Genomic DNA, 23,946 nt, shown 5'->3' with positions numbered 1-23,946 from the left:
AGCTTGGACAAGTGATGGACCCTGCTTCTCTCTTCCCTTGGTTTACTAGTTTGAAGACTCAGTATATATACTTTCTTAGATCTAGCTTGAACAAGTGGTGGACCTTGCATCCACAATCTTAATTCAGTACAAAAAAGTATATGAAAAAATAACATAGGAATCTTGGTTTGAAGGTCAAGCAATTAGGTTCCAAATGCACATAATAATATATTTTCCACCCATATTAAAAGAAAGTTAAATATGTTATTACCAAATTGACAAAGGTAACGTCCAAGAATTATATCTTTCCATCTTGTCAGATCTAAATCTTCATCAAGGCGACATGCATGTATACATCAACTTTCAAGCCATTCAAGAATACATGCACTTAGATTCCATAGTTTTGTTTTCAAAGTCTTTTAGGTTCTAAAACTCTTTCACATAAAGTATGTAATGACAAAATTCTTGAAGCAAACATTTGTGCCCAAGAAAAGATCCCTCTCACATATTTAAAGTCCATGAATTCTCTGATCCACACTTACAAGTTTTATTTTGACATCAAACATCAATTCTTTCATAGTTCCAAATAAATGCAACCTCGATATGAATTGACAAAAAATGAATTTCTTTTACTATATGACCCAGCATAGGCCCCAATCAAATAAAAAATGAGTCCCCAAAAATTTGGGTGCACTCTAGCAATACATCAGAGTCTCCTTACAATAGGATGCACTCCAATAGTACATTGAAGTCCCCTTAGAGTAGGGTGCACTCCATTCAAGTGTTCATAAAATTGACACACCTTTAAAAAAAAAAAAAAAGACTATATCAAATTATACAAATGTTGAAAGATACACACTAGAATAAAAAAAGCATCTTATAGCCATATTTATTCAATGCTTTCGTGTTGACAAGTACACACCAAGGACATAATTTGTCTCAGAATCACTATACTGATTTACAATTGTGTTGTATGTATAGACTCTCTTATCTCTTGCATACAACCATCCTACCAACCATGGAATTATGGTTCTCTGCAAGAAGTTTTGAAGTTGCTCGGAAGTTTGCCTCCACATCTTTGGAAATATAAGATATGTCCCTGGCATGTTCCACATCACCCTATATGGAGTGTCATCAAAAATTAAGGTATTGTTTGCATCCAAATCCTCAAATATCTTCCAAATATCACTCAAATTTTTGTGATAAACCCTTGTAAATCCTAACATGATATTTGGATTTTGGCAATTTTTGTTACTCATAAACACCTTGAACTTGGTATACTGCTCAGGAAAACACTTTTGTGTGATGCGTTGCACCCTTGTTAAGTTATAGCAACTCCATATCCATAGCTCAAAGTATTCAGCACAAAAATCCAAAAAACTTTGTGCGTCTGGTCGCACCACATGATAAACTTCATCTTTGTCCTCCACAAGTCGCATGTGTTGAGCCCAAGATGGCATAGAATCTCCATGTTTCATTTCAACTGTCTTGAGAAGTAACCCCTCTAGATCCAAGATAAGTACTCTTTTGATGTCCTTGAAAGCAAGTGGTAGGTGATAAGGAGGTGATTCATTCCTTGGACAAGGTCTTGGAGGAGGTTGGATGGGTAATTCAATAGTTTTCTTCAATTTATGCCAGCATATAGCCAATCCATTTTTCTGTAATGGTTTGAAATTAAAGAACAAGAACACTTAATGCAAACACAACAATAGACATGAGTTTTACATTGTCTACCCTAAGGTTTTATTAGATACCAAAATCCATCTATGATCTACTCATTAATAGAAAGAAAGTCAAATTAAAATCCTGACTCTTTTTTATGCTACACTCTCTCTTAGTCTCAATACCATGGAGTTCAACTAGACTTAAGTCAACTAATAACTACTACTTGTTGTTAAAGGTATTCTTGAAGTGTATAAGGCTTAACCAATGCTCTAGTGTAGAATGGGTATTTAGGTCTCAAGGTCTACCACTTATCCAAGCAAAGATCCATTTAGATATGGAAACCCAATTTTTCTTAATATAATGATATAGAGTGGACAAGTGGTGAATCCTGAGACCAAGCCACTCATGCTACTAGGGATAATAGGTTGGACAAGTGGTGGACCTTGAATGTAAACCCCCCATGTACAAAGTATCAGGGGTTTTGGGTATTTCAATGGACTCTAGCATCTTGGAAACATGGTGGAGCTTACTTCTCTCCATGTTTCAATGGAGTCTATCTTGGATAAATGGTGGGCATCATTCTCTCCATGTTTCAATGGAGCCTACCTTGGACAAGTGGTGCACGTTTGTTTCTCTCTATGTTTGAACAGATTTAGCTTGGACAAGTGGTGGACCTTGGAACAAAATCCCCATGTAAAACATATCATGGACATTACAAGTGGTGAGAAAAAATACCATTCAATATATAACCTTATAGGTTGGAAAAGTGGTGGACCTTAACACCCAATTATTATTAATATAATGACATAGAGTGGACAAGTGGTGAATCTTGCGACCAAACCTACTAGGAAAAGTACGTTGGACAAGTGGTGGACCTTGAATGCAAACCCCCCATGTACAAAATATTACTCATGCTACTAGGAATAATTTGGTATTAAGGTCCATGTTTCAATGGAGCCTAGCTTGGAAAAGTGGTGGACCTTTGTTTCTCTCTATGTTTCAATAGAATTTGCTTGGACAAGTGGTGAACCTTGGAACAAAACCCCCATGTAAAGCATGTCATGGGCATTACAAGTGGTGAGAAAAAATACCATTCAAGGTATAACCTTATAGGCTGGACAAGTGGTGGACCTTAGCACCCAATTCCTCTTATTATAATGACATATAGTGGAAAAGTGGTGAATTGTGAGACCAAACCTACTAGGGATAATAGGTTGGAGAAATGGTTGACCTTGAATGTAAATCACCCATGTACAAAATATCATGGGTTTTGCGTATTTCAATGGAGCCTAGCATCTTGGAGACATGGTGGAACTTACTTCTCTCCATGTTTTAATGGAGCCTATCTAGGAGAAATGGTGGAGGTTCCTTCTCTCCATGTTTCAATGGAGCCTAGCTTGGACAAGTCGTGGACCTTTGTTTCTCTCTATGTTTGAATATGGTTAGCTTGGACAAGTGGTGGATCTTGGAATGAAACTCCCATGTAAAACATATCATGGGCATTTCAAGTGGCGAGAAAGGATACCATTTAAGATATAACCTTATAGGTTGGACAAGTGGTGGACCTTAACACAATATAATGACATAGAGTGTACAAGTGGTGAATCTTGAAACCAAACCACTCATGCTACTAGGGATAATAGGTTAAACAAGTGGTGGGCCTTGAAATAAAACCCCCTAGAGTGTTTCAATGGAGCCTAGCTTGGAAACATGGTAAAGCTTGCTTCTCTCCATGTTTCAATGCAGCCTATCTTGGATAAATGGTGCAGCATCATTCTCTCCATGTTTCAATGGAGCCTAGCTTGGACAAGTGGTGGACCTTTGTTTCTCTCTATGTTTGAATAGAGTTATCTTGGAAAAGTGGTGGACCTTGGAACAAAAACCCCATGTAAAACATATCATGGGCATTACAAGTGGTGAGAAAAAATACCATTCAATATATAACCTTATAGGTTGGACAAGTGGTGGACCTTAACACCCAATTATTCTTAATATAATGACATAGAGTGGATAAGTGGTGAAATTGGGACCAAACCTACTAGGGAAATAGGTTGGACAAGTGGTGGACCTTGAATGTAAACGCCCCATGTACAAAATATCACTCATGCTACTAGAAATAATTTGGTATTAAGGTCCATGTTTCAATGCAGCCTAGCTTGGAAAAGTGGTGGACCTTTGTTTCTCTCTATGTTTCAATAGATTTATCTTGGACAAGTGGTGTACCTTGGAACAAAACCCCCATGTAAATAATGTCATGGGCATTATAAGTGGTGAGAAAAAATACCATTCAAGCTATAACATTATAGGTTGGACAAGTGGTGGACCTTAACACCTAATTCCTCTTAATATAATGACATAGAGTGGACAAGTGGTGAATCATGAGACCAAACCTACTAGGGATAATAGGTTGGACAAGTGGTGAACCTTGAATGTAAACCCCCCATGTACAAAAAATTATGGGTATTGGGTATTTCAATGGAGCCTAGCAACTTGGAGGCATGGTGGAGCTTATTTCTCTCCATGTTTCAATGGAGCCTATCTAGGAGAAAGGTTCCTTCTCTCCATGTTTCAATGAGCCTAGCTTGGACAAGTGGTGGACCTTTCTTTCTCTATATGTTTTAATAGAGTTAGCTTGGACAAGTGGTGGACCTTGGAATGAAACCCCCATGTAAAACATATCATGGGCATTTCAAGTGGTGAGAAAGGATACTATTTAAAATATAACCTTATAGGCTAGACAAGTGGTGGACTTTAACACATATTTCTTCTTCATATAATGACATAGAGTGTACAAGTGGTGAATCTTGAGACCAAACCACTCTTGCTACTAGGGATAATAGGTTGGACAAGTGGTGGACCTTGAATGTAAACCCCTCATGTACAAAATTATGGGTTTAGGGTATTTCAATGGAGCCTAGCTTGGAGACATGGTGGAGATTGCTTCTCTCAATGTTTCAATGGAACCTATCTTGGAGAAATGGTGGATCATCCTTCTCTCCATGTTTCAATGGAGCCTATCTTGGACAAGTGGTGGACCTTTGCTTCTCTCTATGTTTTAATGGAGTTAGCTTGGACAAGTGGTGGGTCTTGGAACAAAACCCCTTTGTAAAACATAGCATGGACATTACAAGTGATGAGGAAAAATATCATTCAAGATATAACCTTATAGGTTGGAAAAGTGGTGATGGACCTTGACAAGTGGTGAAGGATACCATTTAAGATATACCCTTATAGGTTGGACAAGTGGTGGACCTTAACACCCAGTTATTCTTAATATAATGACATAGAGTGGATAAGTGGTGAATCTTAAGACCAAATCACTCATGCTACTAGGTATAATACGTTAGAGAAGTGGTAGACCTTGAATGTAAACACCCCATGTACAAAATATCATGGTTTTAGGGTGTTTCAATGGAGCCTAGAATCTCGGAGACATGGTAGATCTTGATTCTTTCCATGTTTGAATGGCACCTATCTTGGAAAAATGATGGAGGTTACTTCTCTCCATACTTCAACGGAGCCTAGCTTTGACAAGTGGTGAACCTTTGCTTCTCTCTATGTTTGAATAGAGTTAGCTTGGACAAGTGGTGGACCTTTGCTTCTCTCTATGTTTGAATAGAGTTAGCTTGGACAAGTGGTGGACCTTGGAATGAAACCCCCGTGTAAAACATATCATGGGCATTTCAAGTGGTGAGAAAGGATACCATTTAAGATATAACCTTATAGGTTGGACAAGTGGTGGACCTTAATACATAGTTCTTCTTAATATAATGACATAGAGTGTACAAGTGGTGTATCTTGAGACCAAACCACTCGTGCTACTAGGGATCCTAGCTTGGACAAGTGGTGGACCTTGGAAAAAAGTCCCCCTGTACAACATAGATGAGTTTTTTCATGTTTTAATGGAAGAGAGATTCGACAAATGGTGGAGCTTGCTTATCTCCATGTGGATTTTAGAACTAGCTTGGACAAGTGGTGGAGCTTTGCTTTTTTACTCTTCATAATACAATGATGTATAGGTTGGTTACATGGTGAATCTTAAGGCCAAACCTCCCATCTTACTAGAGATGATAGGTTGGACAAGTGGTCAACCTTCTATCATTTCTCCATGCCTATAATTAGACAATTAGTAGAACTAGCATCTTTCTATGTTGTCTAGAGCTGAGCTTGGACAAGTAGTGGACCTTGCTACTCTCTTCCCTTGGATTATTAGTTTGAAGACTCATTATATATACTTGCTTAGATCTATATAATTACTCATTAGTTAGGTTACAAGTGGGTATGTAATTTGTTAGCCTCAAGGGACTTTGAATATTGAATAGTAAGAAAGTCAAGTGCTGGTTTGAAGATCTTTTGCTTATCTAAACTAGACTCTAACTCAATAATAAGTTTCATAAGTTCCACGAATTGTCCTATCTAGGCTCCAAAAGAGTCTTAATTGGTTTGTGCTAGATTCTAACTTCCTTGATGGGGTAGAATCCTAGAAAAATGAGGCACTATAAGTTTTACCTTAGCTCAAATGGATTTTTCACTTAAACTCGACTGCAATTTGGCTATCTAGTCTTTGTCTCGATGGAGTTTAACACTAGATACATAGTAGTGATATTTAAGCTTCATGTCTCTTCACTTGATCGAGATATGAGACCATACTTTCAAGGTCACCACTTGTCTTACCTAAAGACCAATGTGAGACATGGGAGCAAGAAAGCCATCCGATATTGTTTTAAGGACTATTACATAGGCAATCAATAACTTAAGTAAAGCAAAAAGACTTGGATCTTTCACAATTAATAACTTAAGTAAAGCCAAAAAGACTTGGATCTTTGACAGTTTTTTTCAAACTAAAAAAGCACAATCTCATGCTAACAAAACTATAAATCACAATTGAAAGGTTTGAACAAGAAAAAGATCAACAATCTTAATAAGAAGGATACTTTTCATTTCATTTGATGATTACAAACTAAAATAAAGTCTCTCAAGAAATTGATAAACAAAAAATGTAGGTGACTGCTTCATTATTTTGAGCAAAAATATCAAAATCTCTATTGATTGAGCTCCATCTAGTAGTATCCTTTGTAAGATCCTGCAAGAAGGAATAAAAAGAAAGATTTGTTAGATACCATGCACATGAGTGTTCAAGCATGTGTATCAAGAATATATGACATGTCACTAGTACCTTAGGGTTGCTTTCTATCCAGCCTTAGAAGATTGTTCTCAGCTTTCACCTTATTTATATAAGCCTTTGCTGTGGTTGCCTTCAAAACTCCTTTTGTGTTACAACCCAATTGCCTAGCTAAAGTGGTCAATTGTGACGCCTTCATGCTTTCAATGGGTGTACGCTCCTTTGCCAAGATCTCTTGTATTTGGGCTCTTCTCATTTCATTGCGGTGGCTTGTGTCACTTGCATCTTCAATGATAGTTTCATCTCTGTCACCTTTTGCAGGTGGTATTCTTCTTGTAAAGAACACCTTAGCTGACCAAACATCATTTTTCTGCTTCCAATACTCCATGATTTGTTTGTATTCACTATAGGTTGTCCATAACGATTAGAAGCAATTAAATCACGCACATCCCTTCTCTCATCAAGCTGAATCAAGTATGGCAGTAGCTCCTCCAAGAGCATATTGTCAACCATCTTCTCAGCATCAAATTGTGGTGGAAAAATGCAATTGTTTGCTGGTGAAATACATCCCTTGTAAGGAGAGTCATCAATAAGCACTGTTCTTTGTGGATCACATTCAAACCCCATGGCAATTTTGGCTAGAGGCTTGAACATTGCCTCAACGTTTGGATTGTCGGGTCTAAACAATTTTTGAGTTTGAGCGGTGTAGCAAACATCTTGCGACCAAATTGCAAAGAAAGGCAATGTATCCTCAGCTAAGTTGTTTAGTGCTGCAAGGATTTGATACACATTATTCCTAGTAGCTGTCGACCAAATTGCAACATTAAACCTTTGTAAAATAGTCTTCAAGAATTGGATGCAACCTGGCCTGAGTATAATATATCTTTTTGAATCCATTTGCACTGAGTTGTGGTGTGAGGATGGTTGAGGGGAACGTTTCAACAATAGACCATTTAAATCCAATATAATTGTAAGCATGGATTTCTCAACATCTACGCTACATGACGTAGTACCAATTGGCAATAGCTCGTGAGTGGACTTTTCAGTCTCTTTTGATGTATGTTGCATTTTTGAAGCATCGATTTCTTGGTTCTCATTATTGGAAGCTTGCTCAAGTTGCACAACACTAGACTCTAGTATAGAAATATCATCCATCTTGGGCACTTTAGAAACCATAGAATCTATGGATTCTATAGTTGTTGACTGAACCATAGGAGCATTATCCATCCCAGTTTGTGAATCTAAGAAAACACACACACAAATGGTATCTCAAAACCACTAGAATTTTATTCACCATATTTATATGTAGAACTCCTAGTAAGAAATTTATTTAAGGTAAAGTCGTTGTTAGAATCCTTGCAACCATTTTCAGCATTCGTACACCAAACACCACTTGTCTAAAATACAATCTACTAACTCAACATTTTCCATCCTACACTTTATTAAAGATGAGTACTTAAAGTGAAAACTAAAAGCCACCCTTGTTGAGGAAACATGGATACAAGGTCCACCAAATGTCCAACCTAGACTACAAGAAAATAATTAGAGATTTGGCTTAGATTTGGATTCAAAGGCCACCACTTATTCAAGTAAGATAACTCCACTTGTTTAAGACAGTAATGTTTGAAGCCCCACCACTTGTCCAACCTAGACATTGATTAAATTTTGGTAAGATTTATCACAAATCTAGAGTAGAATCAAGATTCTATGGCCAAGGTAGTCAAATATGTTAGACAACACACAAAGCATAAGAGCACTCTAGATTCTCGTTGAGCATAAACTAAACAATAATCAAATGTTATATTTACTTGAGATTTCATCCATGAAAAATGAAAATGATGCATGTACTTGAGATTTCCATCCATGTACAATACTTTACAATGTCAAGTAAAGTTATAGTCAGCAAACAACTCTTCTCCTGCTTCAACTTGACAAATAGTCTCAATGCATACATGGCCATATTCTTCTGACTTGATGTGTGAAGAGGTGCATTTATGCCAAGGTGGCAAATTTGGATCAAATGTATAGCGTACGTTGGGACAGACATTTGTACTGTGAGAACTATTTATATAGCCCGACACGTTTCCTTCTTCTACACAACCAATAATGTATGATTGATCTTCCTCTTCTTCTATGTTTGGATCCTCTAGAAGAGAATATTTATAAGCTCTTGGAAATATTTTGCATATCTTTTTCCAGTCTTGAAATCTATACTTATGCCCTCCATAGTTTAGAATAGTCAAACCACTTTCCAGGGTAGTATGCACAAATAGCCCATAACCAGCTCCTTCAATACATGAAAGTCGCACTTCAAAATCCACACCGTTAATATGGAAAATTACATCTTTGGGAATAGGAAAAGTTGGTGTCCCAAAAGGATCTTCATGCCAATCATAGTGTGAAATACATCTAGTTTTTATATCACTTAACTCCTTTGTGTCTGCAAAAAGAAGAAAATATTATGCATAAAATAATGACAATATCAAAGAAAGATATCATTATTTTATAGTCCAATAGGTCCATTGTATGGAAGACTTAGAGTGCCTCTTACATGGTGCCTCCAAGGTTTCCAAAAAATAAAATCATTGGAAAAAAAAGGCCACTGTGTCTCCAATCTATTGCCCATTTGAAGCATAGAGAGAACCAAGGTCCACCACTTGTCCAAGCTAGACATGGAGCATTGACACAAGATCCAACACTTATCCAAGAACCCTATAGTATATGTGGTAACATGGGATGCATTGATGCAACAAAAGTAGTCTAGCCTCCTCATCCATCTCTTTTTTCTTGTAGCCTAGAGGGATTAGTTTCAAGGTCTATCACTAGTCAAAAACTACACATAGAACATTGATACAAGGTTCCACCACATGTGAAACCTATCATCTCTAGTAGCATGGATGGTTTGATATCAAGGTTCATCGCGTGTCCTACCTATACTCTATTGTAGCATATAGATTCTGGTTTGGTGGTACTACACTTGTCCAAACTTGGCTTGTTGTTGATATCTGGAGGTAATCAAGGGTCCTCCACTTGTCCAAGTTAGGCATATAAAACAATTGCAAGGTCCACCATGTGTACAACATATGATTGATTATAGCATGCATGGTCTTATTTCATGGGCAACCATCTTCTCTCCAACATGTGTCCAACCTCGGCTCCATTGAAGCATGGAGAGAAGCAAGGTCCACCACTTATCAAAGCTATTATTTTCTCCCAGTGCTTTCAAAACCCATAATACGTTGTACATGGGGGGGGGGGGGGATTCTTGTTTCAAGGTCCACCACTTGGCTAAGATTGGATCCATTGAAACATAAAGAGAAGCAAGCTCTACCATTTGTCCAAGCTAGGAGCCATTGAAACATGAAAACCCCATAATATGTTGTATACGGGGGTGTTTTTCAAGGTCTACCACTTGTCTAAGCTATGGTCCATTGGAACATGGAGAGAAGCAAAGCTCCACCACTTTTCTAAGCTAGGATCCATTGAAACATGGAGAGAAGCAAGCTCCATTGTTTGTCTAAGCTAGGCTCCATTGGAACATGGAGAAAACAAGCTCCACCACTTGCCTATTATTGCATAGAGATTCTGGTTTGAAGGTCCACCACTTGTCCAACCTTGCCTTCATGTATGGAGATAATCAAGAGTGCAATGCTTCTCTAAGCTAGGGACATAAAAGAGTTTCAAGGTCCACTACATATACGATCTATGATGGGTTGTAGCATGGGAGGTTTCATTTTAAGGTTGACCACTTCTCCAGCTCCGCTTGTCCAACCTCAGATCCATTGAAGAATGGAGAATAAAGGTGTACCAACTCTCCAAAATAGGCAAGACAATCTCTATAAAACCCATGAATTGTTAATATATGCTATGCTGTGGAGTTTTGTTTGAAGTTCCACTCCTTATCCAAGCTACAATCCATTGAAGCATGGAACTAAGTAAGATATATCTCTAGTCCAAGATAGGATCCATTGAAACATAGAGAGAATCAAGGTCCACCACTTGTCCAAGCTATGCATGGGTAATTGATATAAGGACCACTACGTTTTCACCTATACTATGCTCTATCATGGATGGTTTCATATCCCACCAATTTTCCAACCTATTTAGTAGGTTGTATTATGGGGGTTTGGTTTCAAGGTACTTCACTTGTCTAAGGTGGGTTCCATTGAACCATGGAGAGAAACTATGTCTACCACTTGTCCGAAATATGCTCCTTTAAAACATAAAAACAAGGTCCACCACTTGTCCAAGCTAAAGTTTCTCTCCATTGAAGCATGGAGAGAAACAAGGTCTACCACCTGTCCAAAATATGCTCCATTGAAACATAAAAGCAAGGTCCACCACTTGTCCAAGCTAATATAACAAATGGGTGTTGGTTACAAGGTGTACCACACTTGTCTAAACTAGTCTTCATGCAAGGTCTACCACATGTCCAAGCTATATGAGCTTGTTTTGAAGGTCTACCACACCTCTTGAAATTAGGATCCATGTACGGTCCACACCCTTTGTCAAGCTATGCCATTAAATGAGTACTCTAAAACTAAGTAAATTGCATTACTTAAATACCTTTCCAAGCTATTAAGATTTTGGTCTCTAAGGCCGGCCACCACCACATGTCTAATCTATGCTCTAATTGATTACTTATGCTAGTTCTCAAAGTCCAAACATAAGCTCCCTTCTAGCAAGGTTAGTTTAAATTTAGGCTCCAGCACCTGTCTAAGCTAGTTTCAATTATGAAGCATCACCATTAAACCATGCTACGATCTAATGTATCATATCAAGGGGGTATTGATAAAAGGTCCAAAACTTATTGAGTTCAAGCTCTTAAGTAATTAAGTTCTTTGTGAGTATTAAATGTTATAGTTTTAGTCTACAGATCCACCATTCAAAACTCAAGTAATTTTCTATTTACATTCAAACCTTGAATGCTTGAGATACAAAATACAAACTCAATCAATACTATATAAAGCAAAATCTAACATTAAAGTATCAAATCAGTAACAAGAAACACTAACATGCACAAGAAACTCAAAACATACGTGTCTCCATTTCCAAAAAGTCCTCCATTGACAGAGGATGGTGTTGTTGTTGTTCTTCTTCTCTTTGTGGAGAGCACTCCTCTGTAACAGGCACAATGTCGCCTGATTGCGAAGTGGATTGTTGAAGTCCAGCCCATTTTTCTATATCTTCATGAGACTTAACAAAGTCTAGCAGCATGGTCTCCACGCTTTTTTTGCCTCCTCCACACTATCAATTAAGCAGATAACTTCTTTTTTCTGTTGTATTCCTTCTTGTGCAACCAAGGAGCCATCACCAAAAACATCAACAAGCTTGCGGTCTTCAAAACAATATGTACGAATGTAGTGCTTGACCAAAGCTCTTTTTTGGCCTCCAAATATTGCAAATCTGACATATCGTTATCTGCTACTTGAAGAAGAGAACAATCAATTGGCATGGGATGTTCCTCTGATCTTCTTCTCAGGTCTTCAAATGCATTGCCTTGTCCCAAGAAGGCAATAACTGTTAGGAATTGAATTGCTCCTTTGCAAGGAGCTGATGGAAAGTGATGCAATGCACCACAACAATGGTAGCTCAGATTATCTCCCATGGCGTGAAAGGCACATTGCAATTTTGTGAAGTTAGTGAAATCAACAAATGCAAGAAAGACAAATCCAGGATCTGTTGACCCTCCAGCAATAGCCAAGATCCCATCCAAAGCATTGTTAAATGTCTCCTCACTCCACTTCAAATTGCCTCCAACGTTTTTTGTCATATCTAAAACACATAAGCCAATAGGCACTTTATTATTGAAGTGGCGCATCAAGTAAAGATTGCCTTCCATTTGTAGGCTCACCACATAGATTGACCATGGCAAATTGACCATGGCAAATCTCTAGGCTCAGTTTTCTCCTTTTGAAGGTGAATTGCTCATTGCATGTATTTTATTGCTCCATCTGGAAAATCCATTTTCTTTGTTCCACGCATCAAACTAGATCTGATCCATTCCTCGCATAGCATTAAAATTGTTTTATAAACAACATCATTGATGTTATACATTTTGACCACCTCCTCCCAGTCTTTACATGGTGAAGACTCATTCAAATTGTTGAAGCCTTCAAGAAGTGCATCTTGAATCAATTTGTCTTGCTTCAACTGCTTGATTCGATCATACATGTCAGTTGCATCACCATCCTTTGCACTCTTTGACAGTAAAATCTTCTCATCTCTAATCTCTTCTTGAATAGTCTTTACCTCTGATTCCTCAAGGCCACAAAGGTATCTAAATACAGTGTTGGGGGTTTCTTATTCTCCTCTTCTAGATTTTCAATGATTTCTATCCAGCAATCATAAACTAAATCAGAGTACGTGACCATGTGTGCCTGTTTAGCAATCCAACTTGCTGCTGCACTCATTCTTGCCAATCGAAGAAAAGCCTAAAAGAAATAGAGAAATAATTAAACTATTGAGCAAGATTTGTTAATTAAACACTATCAAAAAGACAAAGAAAATAACTTACATCCCATCCGGCACGAGATGCATGTCCCTCTGCAATTCCACTTGCTGCCTTTGGTGGTCGTCCTGAGAAGATCCATTGACTCCGTAAATGTCTCAATATTTGGCTGTAAGGTTGCTTGGCATACAATGCCTGAGCCTCCTCATTTGCAATGGCAGATATAGCAGTTGCAACAAATGGAGGAGCATTCACAACAATGCGAGCCTTTCTAAATTTATACACGCTAATCAGTCTTTCAAAGATCTCTTTGTTGTTTTGTTCATTGTGAAGCAAAACTTTTGCAACATAGATTGAATGCTGCCCATCAGGAATCCAATAATGATAATCTTTAATTTTTTGCTCCTCTACCTCTTCTACTGCCAAAGGAATCCCCTTCTTTGATTTTGCATTTCGAACAGGCATCAAATATGCACATGCTGCAGGCTTGGTCGTACTCCGTGAAAATCCAAATAACACACTTTCAGCGTGTTTTTTATCCATAATACGTGCATTATAGTGATCAGGAGCAAGCCAACAATTTTGAATAGGGATATCAAATTCCCTATATTGGAAAGGAAAATAATTTATGTACTTATTCATTTCACCTGTATCTTTTTCTTGTCCTTTCATGGCCTCAGCTTCTAAAACATTTGGATCCACAATTCTCATCTTTGACATTGAACCCTCTGTTGATGAGGATGCCAAAGATGCCTTGTCTACATCCAAAATGGAACTAGTTCGCTTAGTTTCTACTTTCTGCACTTTTGCTTGCTTCTTTGTGGATGGTGGTCGTGAAGCTTTCACCTTTTTTCGTTGTAGTGTGGCAATGATGGAGCTTTGAAGTTGATCTGCTGTGATATTTGGATTTGATTCTGCAAACTTCCATCCTCGAGAAAACATTGTCTCTTCTTTGTTTCTAGACATGCGCTCCAATGCATATGCTCCTGGAGATAGTTGAAATTCTAGCTCCATTGAAACATGAAGAGAAGCAAGCTACACCATGTCTCCAAGATGCTAGGCTCCATTGAAATACCTCAAACCCATGATATTTTGAACATGGGGGGTTTACATTCAAGGTCCACCACTTGTCCAACCTATTGTCTCTAGTAGCATGAGTGGTTTGGTCTCAAGATTCACCATTTTTCCACTCTATGTCATTCTATTAAGAATATCTGGGTGCTAAGGTCCACCACTTGTCCAACCTATAAGGCTATATCTTAAACTTTATTCTTTCTCACCACTTGGAGCTACCAAGATAGGTTTTACATGGGAGTTTGGTTCCAAGGCCCACCACTTGTCCAAGCTAACTCTATTGAAACATAGAGAGAAGCAAAAGTCCACCACTTGTCCAAGCTAGGCTCCATTGAAACATGGAGAGAAGGATGCTCCACCATTTGTCCAAGATAGGCTCCATTGAAACATGAAGGGAAGCAATCTGTACCATGTCTCCAAGATGCTAGGCTCCATTGAAATACCTTAAACCCATGATATTTCGTACATGGGGGGTATACATTCAAGGTCCACCACTTGTCCAACCTATTATTCTTAGTAGCATGAGTGGTTTGGTCTCAAGATTTACCACTTTTCCACTCTATGTCGTTATATTATGAAGATCTAGGTTTTAAGGTCGACCACTTGTCCAACCTATAAGGCTAGATCTTAAAGGGTATTATTTCTCACCACTTGGAATGACCATGATATGTTTTACATGGGGGTTTGGTTTCAAGGTCCACCACTTGTCCAAGCTAACTCTATGGAAACATAGAGAGAAGCAAAGGTCCACCACTTGTCCAAGCTAGGCTCCACTGAGACATTTAGAGAAGGATGATCCCCCATTGGTGGAAGATAGGCTTCATTGAAACATGAAAAGAAGCAAGTTGCACCATGTCTCCAAGATTCTAGGATCCATTGAAATACCTTAAACCCACAATATTGTTTACATGTGGGGTTTAACGTCAAGGCCAGTCACTTTTCCAAGCTATTATCCCTAGTAGCACGAGTGGTTTGGTCTCAAGATTCACCACTTTTCCACTCTATGTCATTATATAAAGAAGATCTAGGTGTTAAGGTCAACCACTTGTCCAACCTATAAGGGTATATCTTAAAGGGTATTCTTTCTCACCACTTGAAATGTCCATGATATGTTTTACATAGGGGTTTGGTTCCAAGGTCCACCCCTTATCCAAACTAACTTTATTCTTCTCATAGAGAGAAGCAAAAGGTCCACCACTTGTCCAAGCTAGGCTCCATTGAAACATGGAGAGAAGGATGCTCCACCATTTGTCGAACCTAACTCTATTGAAACATGGAAGGTTTACATTCAAGGTCCACCAGTTGTCCAACCTATTAACGCTAGTAGCATGAGGGGTTTGGTCTCAAGATTCACCACTTTTTCACTCTGTGTCATTATATTAAGAATATTTGGGTATTAAGGTCCACCACTTGTCCAACCTATAAGACTATATCTTAATGGTTATTCGTTTTGACCACTTGGAGTGACCATGAAAGGTTTTACATGGGGGTTTGGTTCCAAGGTCCACCACTTGTCCAAGCTAACTCTATTGAAACATAGAGAGAAGCAAAGGTCCACCACTTGTCTAAGCTAGGGTCTATTGAAACATGGAGAGAAGGATGCTCCACCATTTGTCCAAGATAGACTCCATTGAAACATGAAGAGAAGCAAGCTGCACCATATCTCCAAGATGCTAGCCTCCATCGAAATACCTTAAACCCACGTTATTTTGTACATGGGGAGTTTACATTCAAGATCAACAATTTTTCCAACCTATTATCGCTAGTAGCATGAGTGGTTTGCTCTCAAGATTCACCACTTTTCCACTCTCTGTCATTATATTAAGAATATTTGGGTGTTAAGGTCCACCACTTGTCCAACCTATAAGACTATATGTTAATGGTTATTCTTTCTCACCCCTTGAAAGACTATATCTTAATGGTTATCCCTAGCTATTATTGCTAGTAGCCTGAGTGGTTTGGTCTCAAGATTCACCACTTTTATTAAGAATATGTGGGTGTTAAGGTCCACCACTTGTCCCACCTATAAGGCTACATCTTAAAGGTTATTCTTTCTTACTACTTGGAGTGACCATGATAGGTTTTACATGGGGGTTTGGTTCCAAGGTCCACCACTTGTCCAAGCTAACTCTATTGAAAAAAAGAGAGAAGCAAAGGTCCACCCCTTGTCTAAGCTAGGGTCCATTTAAACATGGAGAGAAGGATGCTCCACCATTTGTCCAAGGTAGGCTCCATTGAAACATGAGGAGAATCAAGGTGCACCATGTCTCCAAGATGCTAGGCTCCATCGAAAAACATTAAACCCACGATATGTCGTAGATGAGGGGTTAACATTCAAGGTCCAACACTTGTCCAAGCTATTATTGGTAGTAGCCTGAGTGGTTTAGTCTCAAGATTCACCACTTTTCCACTCTATGTCATTATATTAAGAATATGCGCGTGTTAAGGTCCACCACTTGTCCAACCTATAAGGCTACATCTTAAAGGTTATTCTTTATTATCACTTGGAGTGACCATGATAGGTTTTACATGGGGGTTTGGTTCCAAGGTCCACCACTTGTCCAAGCTAACTCTATTGAAACATAGAGAGAAACAAAGGTCCACCACTTGTCCAAGCTAGGGTCCATTGAACCATGGAGAGAAGGATGCTCCACCATTTGTCCAAGATAGGCTCCATTGAAACATGACGAGAAGCAAGCTGCACCATGTCTCCAAGATGCTAGGCTCCATCGAAATACATTAAACCCACGATATTTCGTAGATGAGGGGTTTACATTCAAGGTCCACCACTTGTCCAAGCTATTATTGCTAGTAGCCTGAGTGGTTTGGTCTCAAGATTCACCACTTTTATTAAGAATATGTGGGTGTTAAGGTCCACCACTTGTCCAACCTATAAGGCTACATCTTAAAGGTTATTCTTTCTTACTACTTGGAGTGGCCATGATAGGTTTTACATGGGGGTTTGGTTCCAAGGTCCACCACTTGTCCAAGCTAACTCTATTGAAACATAGAGAGAAGCAAAGGTCCACCCCTTGTCTAAGCTAGGGTCCATTGAAACATGGAGAGAAGGATGCTCCACCATTTGTCCAAGGTAGGCTCCATTGAAACATGAGGAGAAGCAAGGTGCACCATGTCTCCAAGATGCTAGGCTCCATCGAAAAACATTAAACCCACGATATGTCGTAGATGAGGGGTGTACATTCAAGGTCCACCACTTGTCCAAGCTATTATTGCTACTAGCCTGAGTGGTTTGGTCTCAAGATTCACCACTTTTCCACTCTATGTCATTATATTAAGAATATACGCGTGTTAAGGTCCACCACTTGTCCAACCTCTAAGGCTACATCTTAAAGGTTATTCTTTATTACCACTTGGAGTGACCATGAAAGGTTTTACATGGCGGTTTGGTTCCAAGTTCCACCACTTGTCCAAGCTAACTCTGTTGAAACATAGAGAGAAACAAAGGTCCACCACTTGTCCAAGCTAGGGCCATTGAAACATGGAGAGAAGGATGCTCCACCATTTGTCCAAGATAGGCTCCATTGAAACATGACGAGAAGCAAGCTGCACCATGTCTCCAAGATGCTAGGCTCCATCGAAATACATTAAACCCACAATATTTTGTAGATGAGGGGTTTACATTCAAGGTCCACCACTTGTCCAAGCTATTATTGCTAGTAGCCTGAGTGGTTTGGTCTCAAGATTCACCACTTTTATTAAGAATATGTGGGTGTTAAGGTCCACCACTTGTCCAACCTATAAGGCTACATCTTAAAGGTTATTCTTTCTTACTACTTGGAGTGACCATGATAGGTTTTACATGGGGGTTTGGTTCCAAGGTCCACCACTTGTCCAAGCTAGGGTCCATTGAACCATGGAGAGAAGGATGCTCCACCATTTGTCCAAGATAGGCTCCATTGAAACATGGAGAGAAGGATGCTCCACCATTTGTCCAAGGTAGGCTCCATTGAAACATGAGGAGAATCAAGGTGCACCATGTCTCCAAGCTGCTAGGCTCCATCGAAAAACATTAAACCCACGATATGTCTTAGATGAGGGGTTTACATTCAAGGTCCACACTTGTCCAAGCTATTATTGGTAGTAGCCTGAGTGGTTTGGTCTCAAGATTCACCACTTTTCCATTCTATGTCATTATATTAAGAATATGCACGTGTTAAGGTCCACCACTTGTCCAACCTATAAGGGTACATCTTAAAGGTTATTCATTATTACCACTTGGAGTGACCATGATAGGTTTTACATGGGGGTTTGGTTCCAAGGTCCACCACTTTTCCACTCTATGTCATTATATTAAGAATATGCGCGTGTTAAGGTCCACCACTTGTCCAACCTATAAGGCTACATCTTAAAGGTTATTCTTTATTACCACTTGGAGTGACCATGATAGGTTTTACATGGGGGTTTGGTTCCAAGGTCCACCACTTGTCCAAGCTAACTCTATTGAAACATAGAGAGAAACAAAGGTCCACCACTTGTCCAAGCTAGGGTCCATTGAACCATGGAGAGAAGGATGCTCCACCATTTGTCCAAGATAGGCTCCATTGAAACATGACGAGAAGCAAGCTGCACCATGTCTCCAAGATGCTAGGCTCCATCGAAATACATTAAACCCACGATATTTCGTAGATGAGGGGTTTACATTCAAGGTCCACCACTTGTCCAAGCTATTATTGCTAGTAGCCTGAGTGGTTTGGTCTCAAGATTCACCACTTTTATTAAGAATATGTGGGTGTTAAGGTCCACCACTTGTCCAACCTATAAGGCTACATCTTAAAGGTTATTCTTTCTTACTACTTGGAGTGACCATGATAGGTTTTACATGGGGGTTTGGTTCCAAGGTCCACCACTTGTCCAAGCTAACTCTATTGAAACATAGAGAGAAGCAAAGGTCCACCCCTTGTCTAAGCTAGGGTCCATTGAAACATGGAGAGAAGGATGCTCCACCATTTGTCCAAGGTAGGCTCCATTGAAACATGAGGAGAAGCAAGGTGCACCATGTCTCCAAGATGCTAGGCTCCATCGAAAAACATTAAACCCACGATATGTCGTAGATGAGGGGTGTACATTCAAGGTCCACCACTTGTCCAAGCTATTATTGCTAGTAGCCTGAGTGGTTTGGTCTCAAGATTCACCACTTTTCCACTCTATGTCATTATATTAAGAATATGCGCGTGTTAAGGTCCACCACTTGTCCAACCTATAAGGCTACATCTTAAAGGTTATTCTTTATTACCACTTGGAGTGACCATGATAGGTTTTACATGGGGATTTGGTTCCAAGGTCCACCACTTGTCCAAGCTAACTCTATTGAAACATAGAGAGAAACAAAGGTCCACCACTTGTCCAAGCTAGGGTCCATTGAAACATGGAGAGAAGGATGCTCCACCATTTGTCCAAGATAGGCTCCATTGAAACATGACGAGAAGCAAGCTGCACCATGTCTCCAAGATGCTAGGCTCCATCGAAATACATTAAACCCACGATATTTTGTAGATGAGGGGTTTACATTCAAGGTCCACCACTTGTCCAAGCTATTATTGCTAGTAGCTGAGTGGTTTGGTCTCAAGATTCACCACTTTTATTAAGAATATGTGGGTGTTAAGGTCCACCACTTGTCCAACCTATAAGGCTACATCTTAAAGGTTATTCTTTCTTACTACTTGGAGTGACCATGATAGGTTTTACATGGGGGTTTGGTTCCAAGGTCCACCACTTGTCCAAGCTAACTCTATTGAAACATAGAGAGAAGGAAAGGTCCACCATTTGTCCAAGCTAGGCTCCATTGAAACATGGAGAGAAGGATGCTCCACCATTTGTCCAAGGTAGGCTCCATTGAAACATGAGGAGAAGCAAGGTGCACCATGTCTCCAAGATGCTAGGCTCCATCGAAAAACATTAAACCCACGATATGTCGTAGATGAGGGGTTTACATTCAAGGTCCACACTTGTCCAAGCTATTATTGGTAGTAGCCTGAGTGGTTTGGTCTCAAGATTCACCACTTTTCCATTCTATGTCATTATATTAAGAATATGCACGTGTTAAGGTCCACCACTTGTCCAACCTATAAGGGTACATCTTAAAGGTTATTCATTATTACCACTTGGAGTGACCATGATAGGTTTTACATGGGGGTTTGGTTCCAAGGTCCACCACTTTTCCACTCTATGTCATTATATTAAGAATATGCGCGTGTTAAGGTCCACCACTTGTCCAACCTATAAGGCTACATCTTAAAGGTTATTCTTTATTACCACTTGGAGTGACCATGATAGGTTTTACATGGGGGTTTGGTTCCAAGGTCCACCACTTGTCCAAGCTAACTCTATTGAAACATAGAGAGAAACAAAGGTCCACCACTTGTCCAAGCTAGGGTCCATTGAACCATGGAGAGAAGGATGCTCCACCATTTGTCCAAGATAGGCTCCATTGAAACATGACGAGAAGCAAGCTGCACCATGTCTCCAAGATGCTAGGCTCCATCAAAATACATTAAACCCACGATATTTCATAGATGAGGGGTTTACATTCAAGGTCCACCACTTGTCCAAGCTATTATTGCTAGCAGCCTGAGTGGTTTGGTCTCAAGATTCACCACTCTCTATTGAAACATAGAGAGAAACAAAGGTCCACCACTTGTCCAAGCTAGGGTCCATTGAAACATGGAGAGAAGGATGCTCCACCATTTGTCCAAGATAGGCTCCATTGAAACATGATGAGAAGCAAGCTGCACCATGTCTCCAAGATGCTAGGCTCCATCGAAATACATTAAACCCACGATATTTCGTAGATGAGGGGTTTACATTCAAGGTCCACCACTTGTCCAAGCTATTATTGCTAGTAGCCTGAGTGGTTTGGTCTCAAGATTCACCACTTTTATTAAGAATATGTGGGTGTTAAGGTCCACCACTTGTCCAACCTATAAGGCTACATTTTAAAGGTTATTCTTTCTTACTACTTGAAGTGACCATGATAGGTTTTACATGGGGGTTTGGTTCCAAGGTCCGCCACTTGTCCAAGCTAACTCTAATGAACCATAGAGAGAAGCAAAGGTCCACCCCTTGTCTAAGCTAGGGTCCATTGAAACATGGAGAGAAGGATGCTCCACCATTTGTCCAAGGTAGGCTCCATTGAAACATGAGGAGAAGCAAGGTGCACCATGTCTCCAAGATGCTAGGCTCCATCGAAAAACATTAAACCCACGATATGTCATAGATGAGGGGTGTACATTCAAGGTCCACCACTTGTCCAAGCTATTATTGCTAGTAGCCTGAGTGGTTTGGTCTCAAGATTCACCACTTTTCCACTCTATGTCATTATATTAAGAATATGCGTGTGTTAAGGTCCACCACTTGTCCAACCTATAAGGCTACATCTTAAAGGTTATTCTTTATTACCACTTGGAGTGACCATGATAGGTTTTACATGGGGGTTTGGTTCCAAGGTCCACCACTTGTCCAAGCTAACTCTATTGAAACATAGAGAGAAACAAAGGTCCACCACTTGTCCAGGCTAGGGTCCATTGAAACATGGAGAGAAGGATGCTCCACCATTTGTCCAAGATAGGCTCCATTGAAACATGACGAGAAGGAAGCTGCACCATGTCTCCAAGATGCTAGGCTCCATCGAAATACATTAAACCCACGATATTTCGTAGATGAGGGGTTTACATTCAAGGTCCACCACTTGTCCAAGCTTTTATTGCTAGTGGCCTGAGTGGTTTGGTCTCAAGATTCACCACTTTTATTAAGAATATGTGGGTGTTAAGGTCCACCACTTGTCCAACCTATAAGGCTACATCTTAAAGGTTATTCTTTCTTACTACTTGGAGTGACCATGATAGGTTTTACATGGGGGTTTCGTTCCAAGGTCCACCACTTGTCCAAGCTAACTCTATTGAAACATAGAGAGAAGCAAAGGTCCACCCCATGTCTAAGCTAGGGTCCATTGAAACATGGAGAGAAGGATGCTCCACCATTTGTCCAAGGTAGGCTCCATTGAAACATGAGGAGAAGCAAAGTGCACCATGTCTCCAAGATGCTAGGCTCCATCGAAAAACATTAAACCCACGATATGTCGTAGATGAGGGGTGTAAATTCAAGGTCCACCACTTGTCCAAGCTATTATTGCTAGTAGCCTGAGTGGTTTGGTCTCAAGATTCACCACTTTTCCACTCTATGTCATTATATTAAGAATATGTGCGTGTTAAGGTCCACCACTTGTCCAACCTATAAGGCTACATCTTAAAGGTTATTCTTTATTACCACTTGGAGTGACCATGATAGGTTTTACATGGGGGTTTGGTTCCAAGGTCCACCACTTGTCCAAGCTAACTCTATTGAAACATAGAGAGAAACAAAGGTCCACCACTTGTCCAAGCTAGGGTCCATTGAAACATGGAGAGAAGGATGCTCCACCATTTGTCCAAGATAGGCTCCATTGAAACATGACGAGAAGCAAGCTACACCATGTCTCCAAGATGCTAGGCTCCATCGAAATACATTAAACCCACGATATTTCGTAGATGAGGGGTTTACATTCAAGGTCCAACACTTGTCTAAGCTATTATTGCTAGTAGCCTGAGTGGTTTGGTCTCAAGATTCACCACTTTTATTAAGAATATGTGGGTGTTAAGGTCCACCACTTGTCCAACCTATAAGGCTACATCTTAAAGGTTATTCTTTCTTACTACTTGGAGTGACCATGATACGTTTTACATGGGGGTTTGATTCCAAGGTCCACCACTTGTCCAAGCTAGGGTCCATTGAACCATGGAGAGAAGGATGCTCCACCATTTGTCCAAGATAGGCTCCATTGAAACATGGAGAGAAGGATGCTCCACCATTTGTCCAAGGTAAGCTCCATTGAAACATGAGGAGAAGCAAGGTGCACCATGTCTCCAAGATGCTAGGCTCCATCGAAAAACATTAAACCCACGATATGTCGTAGATGAGGGGTGTACATTTAAGGTCCACCTCTTGTCCAAGCTATTATTGCTAGTAGCTTGAGTGGTTTGGTCTCAAGATTCACCACTTTTCCACTCTATGTCATTATATTAAGAATATGCGCGTGTTAAGGTCCACCACTTGTCCAACCTATCAGGCTACATCCTTAAGGTTATTCTTTATTACCACTTGGAGTGACCATGATAGGTTTTACATGGGGGTTTGGTTCCAAGGTCCACCACTTGTCCAAGATAACTCTATTGAAACATAGAGAGAAACAAAGGTCCACCACTTGTCCAAGCTAGGGTCCATTGAAACATGGAGAGAAGGATGCTCCACCATTTGTCCAAGATAGGATCCATTGAAACATGACGAGAAGCAAGCTGCACCATGTCTCCAAGATGCTAGGCTCCATCGAAATACATTAAACCCACGATATTTCGTAGATGAGGGGTTTACATTCAAGGTCCACCACTTGTCCAAGCTATTATTGCTAGTAGCCTGAGTGGTTTGGTCTCAAGATTCACCACTTTTATTAAGAATATGTGGGTGTTAAGGTCCACCACTTGTCCAACCTATAAGGCTACATCTTAAAGGTTATTCTTTCTTACTACTTGGAGTGACCATGATAGGTTTTACATGGGGGTTTGGTTCCAAGGTCCACCACTTGTCCAAGCTAACTCTAATGAAA

This window comes from Adiantum capillus-veneris, chromosome 4 (genome assembly GCF_014529385.1).
Source record: "Adiantum capillus-veneris isolate H3 chromosome 4, ASM1452938v2, whole genome shotgun sequence".
NCBI classification, from domain to species: domain Eukaryota; kingdom Viridiplantae; phylum Streptophyta; class Polypodiopsida; order Polypodiales; family Pteridaceae; genus Adiantum; species Adiantum capillus-veneris.
Note: the sequence above shows the minus strand (reverse complement) of the source record.